The sequence below is a fragment of the Amborella trichopoda genome, chromosome 5 (genome assembly GCF_054954075.1).
Source record: "Amborella trichopoda isolate Santa Cruz 75 chromosome 5, AtrichopodaSantaCruz75HAP2 v2.0, whole genome shotgun sequence".
Lineage (NCBI taxonomy): Eukaryota > Viridiplantae > Streptophyta > Magnoliopsida > Amborellales > Amborellaceae > Amborella > Amborella trichopoda.
This window is the reverse complement of record NC_142340.1, coordinates 7,437,786-7,456,266: the sequence shown is the minus strand read 5'-3', so window position 1 is coordinate 7,456,266 and position 18,481 is coordinate 7,437,786. Positions and strand designations below refer to the sequence as shown.

At 33.1% G+C, this 18,481-nt stretch overlaps 1 long non-coding RNA gene across 2 annotated transcripts; it reads right to left on the bottom strand.

Annotated features, from left to right (window-relative positions):
• Window positions 1–11,784: 11,784 nt before the first annotated feature.
• LOC148781915 (uncharacterized) lies at window positions 11,785–17,914 on the bottom strand. Of its 2 annotated transcripts, XR_016055833.1 has the most exons (3): window positions 17,838–17,914; window positions 15,779–15,958; window positions 11,785–12,639 (listed from the first exon to the last, which is right to left on the bottom strand). It is a non-coding gene; the product is annotated as an uncharacterized LOC148781915 (long non-coding RNA). The 2 variants fall into 2 exon arrangements; XR_016055834.1 differs by lacking the exons at window positions 15,779–15,958; window positions 17,838–17,914 and adding an exon at window positions 13,196–13,444.
• Window positions 17,915–18,481: the final 567 nt, after the last annotated feature.

Sequence of the window (18,481 nt, the reverse complement as noted above, 5' to 3'; positions counted from 1 at the left end):
ATCATTATCTTCTTCTCATTGTAAAAATATGCTAATGTTTTGAAATTATGGAAGTAGTGAGAAGAGATATGGTGACTTGTGGTCTAACTGAGGGTATACTCTTGATAGAGCGGAATTATAGGACAAGATTCATATAGCCAACCCTAAGTAGTTGGTATAAGGCTTGCATGATGATAATGATGATGATTGAGTTTAATTGTTGGCACATTTTGTCCATGCACATTGGTGCTTAAGTAACATTGGATAGGTGTGCTAGAGGTGTATTGCTTGAGTTGAAGAAATTTAAAATAAAAAAAAATAAAAAAAAATAAAAAAAAATCACATAAAAAAATAATTAAGAAATAAAAAAAAAAAATCATTATGAAATATAATCACATAAAACTCAGGATACATTTCTCCACTTCGCCCCCCAACTCAAATTCTATGTGCAACATCTTCCTCAATCTTTTTATTTTCTTGGATTATCCACTCTAAATATTGGAATCAGTCTCTTTTAAGTATTTCTTGACCATCAATCTTAATTGCTTCCTCGTTTTACTCCTATTATTACTAAACTTGCATTTCATATATTCTGTCTTAGTCCTGTTAATTTTTAACCTTTTAGATTCTAGAGCACCCCTCCAATGTTCTAAAATTTGATTGATGCTGCCTCTAGTCTCATCGATCAAAAATATGTCCTCCACGAAAAACATACACCATACTACCTCATCTTGTAGGTGCATGGTTAACTTGTCCATAACCAAAACAAAGAGATATGGGCTTATTGTTGACCCCTGATGTAAGTTCATTGTCACTGAGAATTCACTTCTCTCCACTAGTTGTTTTTACACTAGTTAGCGCTCCTTCGTACATATATATCACTATGTCAATGTAGCCTCTGGTGACTCTTTTCTTTTCCAACACCCGCCAAATTAAATCTATAGGTACCTTATTTTATGCTTTCTCCAAATCAATAAAGATAATGTGGATGTCTTTTCCCTTCGCCCTAAACTTTTCAATGAGTTGACTAAGTAAGAAAATGGCTTTGATAGTTGACATCCCTAGCATAAAACGAAATTGATTTTCTGATACATTTGTTTCATGCCTTAGTCGTTGTTTAACCATTCTCTCCCACAACTTCATAGTGTGGCTCACAATTTTGAATGTCTCCTTGTGAGGAAAGATGTGGTGACTTTTGATCTTAGTGAGGGTATGGTCCTTGATAGAGAAGATTGGAGGATCAAGATTCATGTAGCCAACCCCAAATCATTGGGGTAAGGCTTTGATGATGATGAATGATGGGAATCTTGTCACTAGTGGTCCAAATAAGTGTTTTAAAATTCGTCCATCAGACTCGGGACTTGCTGAGTTCATGGGTGGGCCCTGGGATTTTCGTTGAAAGACCTGGGACTCAGCTGGGTCCGGACTCAAGGCTGAGTATTTTGGCATCCTAACCAAGTTTTATGAAGGCAGTGAATATTTATTAGAATACTTGAGCTTTACAAGATATGACTCATTAGATTTGATTCAGGACGTGGTGATTCGACTCAACTTCAGACTCAGCTGAGTTTGGTTTTTATAAATAGTGGTCCAAATCATGGCACCTTGATCAGAATCTTGGATTACCAATGACTTTGGAGCCTATGACCCTCTTTTCCTGTATTATTGTAGGCAACATTGAAAATTTTGACTTAATGCTTTTGAGCCAAATCTTGTTGACTTGTGACCAAATCATTCTTTGTTTTTCTTACTTTAATTTGTAAAAAATTTAAATATATCTACATGGCCAATATAGATATTTGATATTTAAAATTAGTATATAATATAATAAATTTGCATTTTTATCAAAATGTATAACTTGTACATTAGTAATTGCACACCTACAGACATTCATACTTGAGTTTATGCAATCATTTATTATCTAGCAAATACTAATTCCTTCATCATGTGTACAGGCACATAAATTAGGATTGATTAGAACTTTAAGGCCAGGAAAGTTAAAATTAAGAGTTTTTAGGTCTGCCTTAGAGATATTTTGAATATTTTAGGCCTGTTTCGACATGCTAATAATCTTATCAAAGAAATGGTGCTGTTTACCAATATGGGTAATCCTGAAAACTGTATTTGTTTTTTGTGGGATAGCGGAATTACATGTTTTTGGTGGATTTACATATTTTGTGTTTTCCAGGCTGGGGGGTGTTTTGATGGTGTTCTCTAGGTAAGTATGAACCATAACATAGGTCGCCCCATGAAGAGTGGCAGACCAAGCTAGCACATTTCTCACACTTGAAGAGGTTGACAAAAGAAATGACACCATTCCTAGAATTTCATGTTCCAAATGGGGCCTTTGTTTATACATGAAACCACTTCACCCCATCCATTATTCTTAATTTTGTATAGAATAGACCATCCTGGTAAAGAATTGCACATGCAGTTGGCAGGAGGTCTTGCATAGTACGGAGTAAAATGATGACCTAATTCTTGTTGTCCCCACTGCCCAGGTATTGTAGCATTCATTATTCATTGTATGTTTAAGGTTCTGGAGGCAACCATAGCGTCAACCATGCAGTGTACAACAGACATCAGGCAGGGGTGATTGTTTCTCTCTTTTTCTCAAAAATTTGCCTTCCTTTAGTCGATCTCTAGCAAGGGTACAGTGTTTTTTCCTCTCATTGTTCGACAACCTATTGCTAGCAGTGAGAAACCCTTGTCACATGGCCAACTGCCTTGTTACTACCTGCTAACACATCTCACTCTGACTTATTAGGTTGTGCACTAAAATCCTGAGATGTGTGCCATGGGGGTAAGCTAACTTAAACTAATGCCTTATGGTTTACCCTAGTGAGGCCTAGAACAACTTCATGCATGCAGAATGACCATCTCTGCATTCACTTATGCACGGGTTTAATTCGATACTGTACCTGTCATGGTGGTGGAAATTTGTAACCCTCACCACAAGTCGAGGTGCTTAGGACACTAGCTTGCCTTCATTCAGATCCCACATTTAAAATATGTCATGATGGCCCTTGGCCATTACTGATCCCACATTTAAAATATGTCAAGATGGCCCTTGGCCATTACTGTTAATGGATTTTATGATGCCCCTTGGCCATCACTGTTAATGGATTTTATTATCTGTTATAATGTTTGCTAAAGGACCCAGAGATCACTTGCAAATAATGATGTTATTTGGATTTATATGTGGTGTATTATGTTTTCTTGAATCATGCTCAGTTTATATTTAGCCTACATTATATTTAAAATGGAAGAAATACAAAGTCAACTTTGGGAGAGCTTCAGGAAATTCTGAACCAGACATGCCTAATGGGATACGTGCAAACAAATGTCTAGTGGAGTATCTATCCACACTTCTATGGCAGTTATCAGTCTGTAACCACGAAACTCGGGCCTCGTGGAGTAACTATCCACACTCATATGGAAGTTATCAGTCTGTAACCACGAAACTCGGGCCTCAACTGTCTTGTGGAGTATCTATCCACACTCATATGGAAGTTATAGAAGTTATCAGTCTGTAACCACGAAACTCAGGCCTCAACTGTCTTGTGGAGTATCTATCCACAGTCGTATGGAAGTTATCAGTCTGTAACCACGAGACTCGGGCCTCAACAAAGTGCATGAGATGACCCTGCCTTGAGTTTGCCCATGTAGTGTCGCAGCTCTTTGCCACAAATCCCCTAAAAATGTGGCTGTTGCATTCCATCCAGATCTTCTATAGAACAGAGAGGAGGCGAAACTTCCGGTGAAGTTCAACTCCGATGAATCGTGTTGAGCAACTTGAGGAATAGGTGGAAGAAGAAGCTTGCTAGCTCCATGTCAAGCATCATGTGTTTCCTACAATGCAATCCCGGACCCTAACTAGGCTCATGAAATAGATGCAAAGGAGCCAGGAAGGAATGACTTCGTAAGCCGCCTCATGCAAGAGTCATCACCATACGTGCAGAAATAAATAATCTCTATCAAATTTGAGCTGAGCTCAAATGGATCCCACTAAGTGTGGCTTTGGGGTTCACTTAAATGCCTTTGGGGATCACCTTGCAAAGGATGACTCTCCTTTAGTGTGGGTCACAAAATGCTGAGATACTTTAAATTCCATTTGCAAGTAGCTGTCCGGGTTATTGTTAGCCTCCTATAACCGGGAATCAATGGTTTGCTTATGTCAAATTTTGGAGTAATTTAAATGGAACAATTTTTCAATGAATTGTATTACCCAAACGTGATGTATAGGTAGAGAATACAATAGGTTGCAATCCTCAATGGTAGGGATTTATCTATTAAAAATAGAAAATTTACAATTTCTATCCTACTGAACTAGTAAGTGTATAACAATACAAAATTTCAACTAAATTAGAATGCAAGACAAAATTTGAAATTCATGATTGGAATTTCAATTCTAATTCCCAACACTCCATGGAGCATAAACATTGAGTACATCCAACTTGCATGCGAAAACTGAAATTGCAGTTTTCCAAGAGCTTTTGTGAAAATATTGGCTCGTTGAGAACCATACTTGCCTGCAAAAACTGAAATTGCTTTTTTCTAAGAGCTTTTGTGAAAATATCGGCTCGTTGAGAACCAGTTGGGATAAACATTGAGTATGTCCTACTTGCCTGCGAGAAATTGAAATTGCTCTTTTTCCAAGAGCTTTTGTGAATATATCGGCTCGAATTAGTGTCACATTCCAACTGGTTCTCAACGAGCCGATATGTTCACAAAAGCTCTTGGGAAAGAGCAATTTCATTTTCTCGCAGTAAGTTTGGAGTACTCAATATTTACTCTCTCCAACTTGAGGGATAGTGTTGGAAGTTACCACGATTTTTGAATTGAAATTCAAATCTTGAATTTCAAACTTAGTATTGCTTTTTGGGATTTTGTATTGCCCTTACCTTTAGTAGGGATATGCATTGTACATTTTCTATTTTTGTTAGATAAATCTCTACCATTAAAAAAATACAACCTCTCGTATTCTTTACATATACCCCATGTTTGGTAATGCAATTCATTGGAAATTGTTCTTTCGAAATTACTCCAAAAGACTAATTACGTTGCGCGCTCACCTTGAAAAAGGTTCTTCTTGTTTTTTTTTTTTTCCCAAACCCCTACCCCCACCCCCAAAGAGATTTTGCATATCCCCATTGTATCTCAATGTTTGCATCCTTTTTACCTCGTGCAAATGGCAAATTGGTTTTGCAGCTCCCTCGCTCGTTTACGTTTGCACCTCTTTCCCTCCATTACCTAAGCGTGGCGTATGCGTAAAGAATAAAATAGAAAATGTACAATGCCTATCCTATTAAACTAAAAAGTGCACAGTAATACAAAATCTTGTAGGGATTTATCTAAAAAAATATAGAAAATGTACAATTCGTATCCTACTAAATTAGAAATTGTACAACAATACAAAATCTTGTACTAAACTAGGAAATGTACAACAATATAAAATCTTTTAGGGATTTATCTAAGAGAAAAGTTTATATAGAGCCAATGCTCTAAACAATCAAATTTGAGCCTATCTCAAAAATTTCACTAGAAGCGGTTAAATTAATCATCTCGACATCAAGATGCAAGGACAACAAGAAAAAATGGATTCAAGTTTTGGAAATAGTGTATTTTGTAACATATTTTTTAACATCAATTTTCAAGATTTTCAAGTTTTCATAGATCTATCGATCTACACTATTTTTGAAGCTTTAAACTTTATAAATAAATATAAAAAATATATTTTAAGTCTATCACAAAGATTTCCAATATTGAAACCACATTTCTAAAAACTATTTGAAGGTAGGCTCTAATTTGATTGTTTAGAGCGTAGGCTCTATACAAACCGCACCCTTTATCTAATAAAAATAGAAAATGTACCATGCCTATCCTACTAAATTAGAAAGTATATAGCAATACAAAATCGCAACTAAATTAGAAAGCAATACAAAATTTGAAATTTAATATTTGAATTTCAATTCGAAAATTGTGGGAGAAGTGCAATCTGCATTAATTTTCACCTCTCTTTTGAATTCGACATTCATGAGGACTTTGATCATTATATTTTTAGCCGTAGATCTGGTGTGTTCTGCTTCATGAGCATTGTTATTGTGTATTTTTGTATAATGGATTGATACCTTGCCTTCATTTTTTTAATTATAAATTGTGGTATTTATTCAGAATCTCACGATTTACATGTTTAAGGTCGAAGTAGCTAAAATCAATAGAAACTAACAGTCCAAATATTTTATTGCTATTATAATTTCTAGTTTTTAAAATTTATTTATTTTTCATATTCAGGATCTCCATGTTAGAGATTACATGTCCTTAAAACTTAAGTCTTAAAATCCATCTCAAAAATAAATTTATTAATAGGCCCGCACTTCTACATATGCGGGCTTCACCGCATAGAAACCGGGTCCCATTTCAAAACAACATACTCTATTATGGTTTATCTAATACTATAAAACCAACTTGCCTAATACGAAACCTGAAAGCGTAATAAATTTAAAAAAAATGTAAAAAGAAACCAATGTGATCTGAATGGAAAACTCAAACCCACAACTATATAGTAGAAACCACAGTCTACATAATATTATAATATATATCCTACCTTATTTACATCCAAAAGGGTATGATATCGTGGGAGGATTACATGATTTGGGTAAATATAAAAGTTATCTAGCAATCGGCAAAGTATCGTCATAAAACCACCATATCAAATTCCATAAAACGACCATATCAAATTCCATTGTTGATTCAATCACCATGACTTCGCTTACAATGGAAATTTCAATCAAACCGCCTGAATTAGGGTAAATAGGGATGGAAATTTTCAATCGAACCACCTGAATTAGGGTACTTAGGGTTTTGCCTAAAATATATGTTATCAACTTCCCCCCAAAGCTTTCCCTTAATAAGTGGAACAGTAGGATATGTGTCAAGGGTAGTATTTCTACAATGGCGTCCCCTTATGCATGTAATGTCCATTTTAGAGATGGATGTGAACAAATGGGTGTCCCGTGCAAAATTAATGGTGTTAAAGTATATCCAAAAACTTTTTTTACTTAATTTTTTATTTATTTTTTCAGTTTCTTTTTCATCATAGTTGAGGTTTTGATTCCCTGAAATTTTGAATAAAAAACCCTTCACGAAAATAGATTTTGAAGAGAGGACTCATATAAATAAATGAGGCGGACCATTCATATAAATCTTGTCCTTGGTAAAGAATAATCGACCTTAATGAATATCAAACAGATGCCCTGGCTTTTCCATAATGCAGAGGGTTTGGTTTGATGTCGCAACATCAGACCGGCCTCCAGGCCCTTTCTATGAAGCCTAGAGGCTAGTCTTGACCCTTTCATTTTCCAAAATCTAGAGGGGTTAGTCCGACATTCGCACTATTGGACCCACCTCAAGGCTCTTTTTTTTTGTTTTTTTATATAAAGGCTAGAGGTTGGTTCTATAGTGCGAACATGGGATTGACCAATTGCATGTTCTAGAAAGTAGAGAGATCGATCCAATGTTTGCACTACCAGACTGTAGCCCCTAGGCCTTGTTATTTTCTTTTTGAAGCCGAGAGGAAGTCTTGTGCTTGAAAGATCAGGTAAAAATGCTCTCGGATCTCACAACCACCCTAAAGTTCAAGAAAATAAAACAATCTTGGCAAGATATTTGCAACATCATATCTAGGGCAAAATTAAAAAAAATAAAAAAGTGAAGAACAAGACCACCATGTAAATTTTTAAGAAAATTGGATCATTACGTAATACTGCAAAATTTTTTCCAATCTGCATGTAATTTCCCTAAATTTGTTCGACACTCGTGAAGATTACCTTGAGGGTATGTTTGATTGTTGGAAAGTAAATATTCTTGGGAAACAGTTCTTTTTTCGGAATTAAAATGTTATCTTTATGGAATGATTAGTAACCATGTTTGATAACCAACTTAGAATGTTAAGGAAGTTCTGGGTCCATGCGTTTAATTAACCTTAGATCGTTTGGCTTTTGGAGAGCTGTGAATGAGCCAGTTTCAACTGTTCTTTCATTTTATTTTGGTGATATGGGGCTGATATATCTTGTATGATGAAGTTATTCAAGACATTCATAATCTTCAACAAGACAACAAAATGAAAAGTTCAGACCAAGTGTATAAAGAGTCCATTATGCTCTCTCCCTCTCCCAAACAAAGATGCCTTTAATAGTGTGGCCTTTTTATAAGTATCCAATCTAACATGCAAACAAAAACTCATTGCAAAGATTCCACGTATTCTTTTAAGTGATCGGTGACTTTTGGAAGAGAGAGAGAGATAGTATGGATAGTGAAGCCAATGTTGGCTTCTATAATGTGTAAAAGAGTATTGAGTAATATAATAGAATACATTATTGTTATACAATAAAGTATTCCCTCTTTCATTTTATCATAACTACTCTTTATCTTTGTTATTTTTGTGTGTTTTAGCCCTCTTCTTTTATTTATTGTAACATGTAATCATCTTCAGTAAGCTCTACTTATAGTATCAATATTTCTCCAAGCCTTATATAAATCACAAACTTTGAAAGAGGAAAAACTCATAGAGAAATCCCATGGTCAACGTAATTGCCATGTTTGCTTTTAAGATAGATCTGTGTGTCTATCAGATGTGGATATATGAACAGTGAACATAACTCCTTTGAGAGAGGAACCATGAAAGATATTGTGGTTCATATGAAATATGAATCATACTTAACATTGTATCGTGATTTACAACAAATGCACATTCCACCAAAAACGGTCTCCCTTTCATTGAAATCGTCAAATTAAAATGTCATGGTCTCTCCCCCTCTCCCAAACAAACCCACATCAAACCACAAAACTCATTTTGATTAAAATGAGTCAACTCATATAACCAACTGCCCTCTGGTCATGCATGTTTGGTTGATTCCCTTGACTTAGAGCAGATTACTGATGGGTTTTTTAATAGGGAGTGCAAAGGAGGCAGGTTGCACATCTTGTTGGATTTTGTGCCATCCAAAAACACCTACATAAGAAAATCTTGTATTATGTGGGATTGAGATTGATATTGATAAGTTTCAAAAGAAATAGAAATCTAAAAAGAGTAGGACTGTTGATATAACTATTGGTTTTGAGATATATATAAAATCTACATAAAGTTTCTTATTTAGTGTGGATTCCTAATCTTATATATATGAGATGAAAATATAGAGAATTTGTGTGTCTTATTTTAGGTCACCATATGGAAATTGGGGTTTCTTTTAGAGAGGGAGGAGAGCCTCATGTGCATAAAAGGAAGTTTCGTCTAGAGAGAGGGGGAGAGCCTCCTGTGCATAAGAGGAAGTTTCGTCTAGAGAGAGGGAGGAGAGCCTCCTATGCATAAGATAAAATTTCATCTTAGAGGGAAGAGAACTTCTAATGGAGAGAAATATTGTGATTGCGCCTACTGAAGATTCTTGAAGGTTGAGAAGCTTGTTTCGAAACGGTTCCCATAGAGATTTTGGGTTGTTTTTGCTTGTAGTTAGAGAGAATGTTAGTTTATCTCTAACTAAAAGGAAGGGAGAGCCCTTTAAAAGGATATGCTCCACTGTATTTTTGTCGAGGTTTGCTTGACTGTGTTTTTATTGATGTTTGTTTCAAAATCTTTGATGTAACTTTCATTGGTATAGTGGATTTCAATTTACCGTGCCCAATGTAGCCCTTCTGAACCACATAAATATTTGTGTTTTGGGGTGAACCACATAAATAATTGTATTCTTGTAGTATGTATTTCATGCTTTATTTCTTATACTTTATTTGTTAAAAATCAATCCATCAGGTTTAATGCTTCCATGTACAACACATCTTAAGTTCTTAGATATAAAAACATAAATAAAACTTACTGCATTAGGCTAGAGGTACTAGGTAAGCCAAACCATACCGCATTAAGGCAAAAAATAAAAGATTAGACCCAAAAATAGAAGATTTTGCTCAACACATTTGCTAGCATACTATTAAACCCAACATTAGTTTTCCTAAAGAATGAGGCCCTATAAGGTGGTCACATTAATCTTTACTCTTGGATTACATATAAGGTGGTCACATTAATCTTGACCACCGGATATGAAATTAAGTAGCTGCAATTATTCTATTGAACAAGCTCATACTTCAAAAAAAAAATTCTCCAACTTTGTGACCTATTCAAGCTATCAAACTTCCATCAAATGGTTGTAAGTGGTTGTGAGGCTTGTATCAATGGTAAATGATCTCATTGTATACAATCCCTTTTCTAAAATTGCCCCTGGTCCCATTTTTTAGGTAGTAGGGCAGTGCCCCTGAAAGAAAGGGAAGTATGGGTTAGTTTGGGTTGGCTTGGAACGTAAAGAGGACGATAGGTTTATCTTTTAAGGTTGGGGTTTTTTTCTTGGGAATTTTTTAAAAGGAAAAAGGTTTTATAAGGTTGCAACCTTAAAATGTAGAATTAAGGATGCGCCACAAAACTCCATCGGAAAATGTTATTTTAATGTTGGAAAAACCTCTAATTGATCATCTCGACATCGAAATGTATGAATATGAAAAGATAAAAAAATTAATCCAAAAAATAGTGCATCTTGCAATGCATTATCTAGACTGTCCATTTTCAATATTTCATATGTTTATAGATCTACTTGATTTTAACCATTTTTGGAGTTTAAAATTTTATAATTAGATATGAAAATTGATTTTGAGCTAATTCTAAGAATGTTTTTCACTAAAATTACATATTATGAATGATAAAATTTGAAGGTGCGCTTTAATTGGATTGTTTAAGGTTGCAACCTTATGGAAACCGCACCCTTTATAAAATGATAAGGAAGTTGAAGATAAGGAGATACCTTTTTTGGTGAGAAGTCGGATCACTCGGTGTGAGTCCGAATTGCTCTGTCCGAGTCAGAAAGAGTTCGGCCAAGCAAGAAAAAGTATTCAAAAAATAAATATAACCTAAACTACAATTTTGTAATTTCCATCTATCAACGGAGCATTTCGTACTTTGTAAAAAAATTTAGAGTCTCTATATAAATCAGTCTAAAATAAAATTTAAACAAAACACATTCACAAAGAGATTTAAAAAGTAATAAAAAAAAAAAAAAATTGAAGGAGAAAAGCCGGAAACCCACCTTGTTGTTACAACTCCATGCAAATCGTCTTCTATATTATCCATGCTTTCTTTTGTGTAAAAAACCTCCATACAAATCCTGAATACAAATCGGGTTCAACAATATTCATGCTTTTTTTTCTCAAAAAAAAAAAGCAAAACAAAACTCAATACAAATCGTGAATTTTGCTTGCAGCTTGAGGTGCCATGGCAACAAGTAAACATAGACAGATTTCCATATTGAAAAATTCTTGTGTGTAAAAAACCTCCACACAAATCCTGAATACAAATCGTGTTCAACCATATTTATGCTTTCTTTTCTGAAAGCAAAAAAAACAAGCAAAACAAAACTCGATACAAATCGTGAATTTTGCTTGCATCTTGAAGTGCCATGGCAACAAGTAAACACAGAAAGATTTCCATATTGAAAAATTCTTTTATGTAAAAAACCTCCATACAAATCCTGAATACAAATCATGTTCAACGATATTTATGCTTTCTTTTCTGAAAGAAAAACAAAAAGCAAAACAAAACTCGATACAAATCGTGAATTTTGCTTGCATCTTGAAGTGCTATGGCAACAAGTAAACACAGAGAGATTTCTGTATTGAAAAAGAGACTGAAATTATTATGAATAAAAACGCCTTCACAACTTTTGAACATTAGGGATCTATCATACTAATACTCATTCAAGAAGAGGAAAATCAAATAATAATAATTCATTCATTTATTCAATCTTCAAACATCAAGAAGAAGAAACTACAGAGTTAAAAACCTATTACAATTTATCAATGTAGAGGAAAACTACAAACTTAAAAACTTATTACATTTCATCAATGTAGAAATAACGCGAGAAAGGCTATTACTTCTAGAAGAGCGAACAAGAAACTAAAATAAAAAAAGAAAATTATAGTATGATATAAAAGTGAATTGGGTGGGTATCTGAATCTATCTAAATAATAATAAAACATAATAAAACGGCAAGATATTGCCTAGCCCGTGTAATAGTTACCCATCTGAGACATTGTCGAGTCTCAGCAATGTTTGATTTGAGATATTGCTGAGCCGGTGCAAGCAATTGTTTCCCATATGAAACACTGCCGAGTTGGAGCAATGTTTGCCTAGTTGGAGCAATGTTTCCGATATGCTTACTATGAGACATTGCCGAGTCGGAAGAGACACTTTCGGCAAATTGGACAACTGCTTTCTTTAGCCAACCATCGGTCGATGCAGTGTTGATGGAAGGTATGGTGGCAAGGTTGTAGTTCCCTAACTACATCATCTCTCATAAAACGTTCCAAACATATAACACAAATGCTACCATAGGAAGAAGATCTTGATGAAATTCGAAAGGATCATAAAACGTTCCAAACATATAACACAAATAAAGTCTTGATGAAATTCGAAAGGTTAGGTTGGAAAAAGATTAAGTAGGCCTGTAGCTCCTCTTGCTGCTCTGTCTGGTTTTCAATGTTACCTTGATCGCCTTCCAACTGCCGTATAAGTTGGTTTATTGCTTTCTCTTCTCTCGACCGTCTATATAGAAGGCAGGTAAAGACCTACAAAATGATAAAGAGGATTAGGACAAAATAGAGAATGCTCACGCCTATGGATTTGTTGATGAAACGGATCCCAACAAACTCCTACATCCTTGTAGAAAAAAATTGGAGAAAGTTCTTTTTTTAGAAAAAAAAGGAGAAAGTTATTTTTTTGCTGCAATAGACGTCGAAAGATGGTAGATAGAAAGAGAGTAGACGGTAAAAAGAAAGATGGTAGATAGAAAGATGGTAGATAGAAAGAGAGTAGACGGTAAAAAGAAAGATGGTAGATAGAAAGATGGTAGATAGAAAGAGAGTAGACGGTAAAAAGATGGTAGATAGAAAGATGGTAGATAGAAAGAAAGTAGATGGTAAAAAGAAAGATGGTAGATAGAAAGAGAGTAGACGGTAAAAAAAAAAAGCAAGAAAGTAACTCTCTTTTACTGCAACAGACGGAGAAGACAGAGAATCAAGAAATAGGGTCCATCATTATATATAACATATTATCGTGTATCTATTTGAAGAAACGATAGGTATTATCGTATAAGAGAGTTATCTCTAAGGATTGGAATATTACATTATCGTGTAGAGAGTTATCTCTAAGGATTGTAGCGCTTGGAAGTTTTGTTGTTCGGATTGGAGCGCTTGAAATTTTTGTTGTTCTGAACCCCCTCAGGATAAGTTTTATGAGCAAACCTTAGAATCCAACGAATTTGGATATACATATGTTATCTTTAACGATATTACCATTTCACTTTCAAGATACAAAATTTATATTTGTGCACGAAATTGAATTTTTTGGTTTTTCAATATTAATAGTTTCGAATTTTCAAAACCCCTTCTAAAACTTTTGGGTGTTCAACATCCAAAAATGTTTAATTTAAGTACATTTTAGGATTTTGGATATCTTGGATTATGAAAATCTGAAAACTGCAATTTTAAGAATTTTCAAAATATGAAAATTTACATCAGAATCTGAAAATTTTGACAAATCCTGCAATTTTTTAAAATCCAAAAAATTATAAAATAAAAAATTTCAATCGTTAGATTTTAAAAAATCCGAAATTTACTTCAAGTGTAAAATATGGATTCTCAAAATTTAAAAATTGCATTGAAGGTACGAATAATGTTATTTAGAGGATTAAGAATTGTTTGGATATGATATGATCCCAAAGTAATCTGTAAATTCGTCAAATCTATGTCATGTTATTTAGAAGATAAAAAGAGCTGTTTAGATAAATTTAACGACAAGTTAGCATTTGTTTTTTCTTTGTTGAAATTAATAAACGACAAGCAACCATCGTTTCATTGTTGTATCAGTTTTTACTCGTTCATTGGTTTCTTCTAGTGAGTCAAACAATGGCTCTCGGCCCATGACTGAGCTAGGTCACTCGGGCCGAGTTTGAATTACTTTGCCCGAGTCGGGAAGAGTTCGGCAAAGCCAAAACAATATTTAAAAAATAAATATACAAAAAGAAATCCAAATAATAAGAAAAATATGTTTAAAGTAAAATCTAAACAAAACGCTTCATATGAGCTAAAAAAAGAAAAAAAAAGAAAAAAAAAAAGAGAAGATTTTGGAAAAATCAATTTGTAATGTAGGTCACCCATTGTAAGGAAAAGGTTTATAAAATGTAAATATCCACCTAACAAATTCAATAGAAAAGGTTATTTTAATGTTAAAAAACGTCTCCTTGATCATCTAGACGCTAAGATGTATGAATATGAAAAAAAAAAAAATTTAGGCTCAGAAATAGTGCAACTTGCTACACATTATCTAAACCATCCACTTTCAAAATTTTCATATGTATATAGATCTACTTGATTTTAACCATTTTTGGAGTTTAAACTTTTATATTTAAATATGAAAATAGATTTTGAGATAATCCGAAGAATTTCTTACACCAAAATTACATGTTATGATAAAATTTGGAAATGCGCCTTAATTAAATTGTTTAACGTTGCAACCTTAAAGAAACACATCCATTATAAAGAATCCAACAATAAGGAATATGTAAAAATAAGTATGATGGCGAAAACACTTTCTAATTTTGATAAAATGATAGCAAACATAAAAACACATATAATGAATAAATTTATCATTTTTTTTTTTGAAATTTTCTATTTTTGTATTTTTTGTAAGATCATCAATTCCCAACTCAAGTATTCTCAAACTCGCCAAGGGTAGTGAGTCAGAGTTGTCTCGCCTGAGATTTTCCACATTTGGTTTATTCTCTTCCTATCTAGCTTTATATCTCGGCTGTTGTTGGGTTCGAGATCATCCCAAAGGACAAAGACACTCATTTAGTTCATTTTGGATAGGGGTGGGAATGGATGCGGACCCGATTCAAAACCCGACAACAACCTGACCTGGGTGTAGGTATAGGTTCAACAACCTGACCGGGTCCTACATTTCCCAATTTATGAAAATATATTATTACATTTAAATATATAGACATTTTAAGTTTTAGACAAAATGGCCGGAACCCATTATTGTTATTGCTACATACAAATCGTGTTCCACATTATCTATATTGTCAAAAAAAAAATTTACAGTGACTTTTGCTTCCATCGTTAAGAGCTATGGTATAACAAATAAACAGAGAGAGATGTCTATCTTGGAAAAGAAAAGAAATCAGTATGAACAAAACTTCAAAAGGCATCAAAGAGAAAAATCGTTTAAAGAGAGAAAAATCGAATAGTATTAATTCATTTATTCAAAATTAATAAATTAAAAATTATAACCTCTACTTATAGAGGTTATGGATTTAAGTGTATACTCGAAGGTCTTAAGTCTATCTGATGTTAGAGTCTACCTTAAAAATAGTAAAATATTGGAAACACTGTGATCGCAAAAAAAATGTCCTAAGTTTATCTAATGTCCGAGTATAGTTTAAAAATAGTAAAACATTAGAAACATTCGGGCCGGAATTGTTTTTTTTATATGGGATACTTTTTATTTGGCCCAGGTGCTGTCTAAACATCGTTGTCAAAGTGGGCAACACCTTTCTTCTTTCTTCGACAGCCATTGATCCATGCCCAAACACTAGATAAATGACACTAAAGAAAAGACATTTTGGGAGGGTGTGTAACCCTTCTCTATAATCAGCCATTTAATTGATACCCGAACACTAGATAAAAGGTATTAGAGGAAAGATACCTTTGGCATAGTGGAAAACAGCTTTCTATCGCCAGCGATTTGATCGATACATCGATGCTGTCTTTATGAAACGTATGGTAGCAAAGTTGCAACTCCTTAACCGCATTATCAAGTATGGTAGCAAAGTTACAGCTCCTTAACCGCATTATCTTTCATAAAACAATCCAAACATACATGACCCTGTAGATAAAGTATACATGAAGATAAAAAGGATTATGATAATAAAAAGATTACCCCAAAAGTTTTGTTGATACAAAACCGCCCGAAATAATCTTAACAAATAAACCTTAGAATATAAGAACTTTACCAAGAAAGTAAAGGAAAATATTTGAAAACAATATGCCGAAAATATTTGAAAACAACATCCCACCCTCGGTAAACAACACCCCACTCTGGGTGAAAGTTATATGTAAATATATTATCTTTAAGGATATTACAATATCACTTAAAATTTCCTATTATTTACCACTTTACCAGTTTTATATCCATTATTACAACATTTCGTTGACAATTTTAAAAGGTAACCGAGCTGCCCTTTTTAGATTTTAAAGATACAAAGTTTATATTTGCGCCAATTGACAGATTTGAACTCTTCGGTTTATCAATATTGTTATTTTCGGATTTTCAAAATCTATTTAAAAATTTTGGGTGTTCATCACGAAAAAGTTCATTTTAGAGTCCCCCAGCAATTTTCTATTTTGGAAATCTTAAATTTGTTTGAAAATAAAAGTTTCGGATTTAGAAAATTCAAAAATTGCAATTTTCTGAATTTTAAAATCTAACAATTGCAGTTTTTGGATTTTATAATTTTAAGATTTTGAAATTCAAAAAAATTTAGTTTTTGCTACATTAAATTTAAATTTTTGGATTTTCAAAATTCAAAAATTGCATTGAAGATTATTATTATTATTGTTGGGATCCTGAGGCGGTCCCAATTAAAAAAAATAAAGTTTTGGGTTCTTAAAATTGATATACATGTAATATATGAAAAAAATGAATATAATAAGTGAAAATTTTAGGTCATTGTCAAATACAGTAAGGTGGCACACAAATAGAAGATTGAAATGTATCACTTCCGTCAAAGTACTATAACAATTTCCCTCAAACAGGCACGCACCTTACAACATTAGGTCCAAAAATAGACGATTGAAATGTCTCACTTGGGTCAAACAATAAAAGATAGAAATGTATCTTTTCGGTCAAACGCATGGGTGCTATAATGCTTTCCCTTAATCAAATACGCCCTTAAAGGATCCATCAGTTGATGAAAATGCCGCATTACTATTCTAGAATTCTACATTTATTTAATGTTTTCTAATTGTTTTACATTGAAAGTTTTCACTTAAGTATTTAATATTTGAAAATTTTATTATTGTTTTTAATATTTTCTAATTGTATCACAGTAAAAAACACTAATCTTGTTGCTGGACTTATAATTTCTGCGTTGAATGTGGTGAATCTATCCTTTTTAACCTTGTTTTCTTTAAAGAAATTTTTATATTGTAACTCTATTTCTCTCTCCCCTTTAGCTTAAAGTCTCGATAATAACTTCATGGAGTGAAAGACAAGTTTTTCTTTCTTCTCAAAAGTTACTGTCTTATTCAGCTTTCGGTATTCCATAACTCTTTTTTCTTTCATTTTAAACAATGAGCAAACTCCTCAAATTCCACTCTCCATCCTAATTTCTTTTTTGCTCTAGTCGATAAATCTATTTCTAATAGTCTAATGCGCATTCTTTAAGAATGAATGCTTTAAGAATCAAAAGGAAATATGGAATTAATTTAAATTTAAAATACAAAAATAAAAAAATTAATAAAGATCTCTATCAAACAATCTCTCCCGCTAAAGTAATTAAATTAAAATATTGAATAAAAATTTTCAAAGCTAAAAAATATCGCTATATTTTTAATCAAAATAAAGACATACTATAAATCCTTGATTTCTCTTTAACTCTAACTAAGATATTTTAAAATCACATTGCAAAATTGGAATAACTTAAATTATATTTCTTCAAAAAAAAAAAAAAAAAAATTCTGAATAAAAAATAATGAAGAATTACTTGAAATTGATAGATCTCTTCAATCTCCACCAATATCTCAACGTATTACACAACACAATGAAAAAAAGAAAAATGAGAACATTCAAGCCGAACAATAGTCAAACAAAAAACAATAGAAAAATAAACTTTATCACAAACATTTATTCCTAAGTCATATGATGTTTTTTGGGTGACTTTGATGTTGAAAGCATGAAAAAAGCATGAAAGTGAGGGCTGGATGCACAGTGGTCACGTGGGTCACACTTGACAATTTGTTTGGCGTCCCACCCATTAGAGATTTTTCTTTTATTTAAAAGTATTCATATCGTCTTTGATATAAATGATGATGATAATGATAAAGGAAAATATCATAGGAAAGGTCAAATTACCTTTAAAAATAATTAAAGTATCAATTTATCTTAGTTAAAATTACACAAAGTTACTTTTTAAGTTTTATTGTGCTTAGGTACCTATCAAAAAACAATGGAAATGACCAAATTCCTCTTATTTAAGATTGGGAATTAGAAAAATTAAGAGTATTTTGGTCATTCTCCTGAGAAAATACTACAGATACCCATCATTATTCAAGGTCAGTAACATAAAACTTCCGAATTATAAAAATATCCCAATTGTTCAGTATTTCAATTTAAATGCATATTTTATGT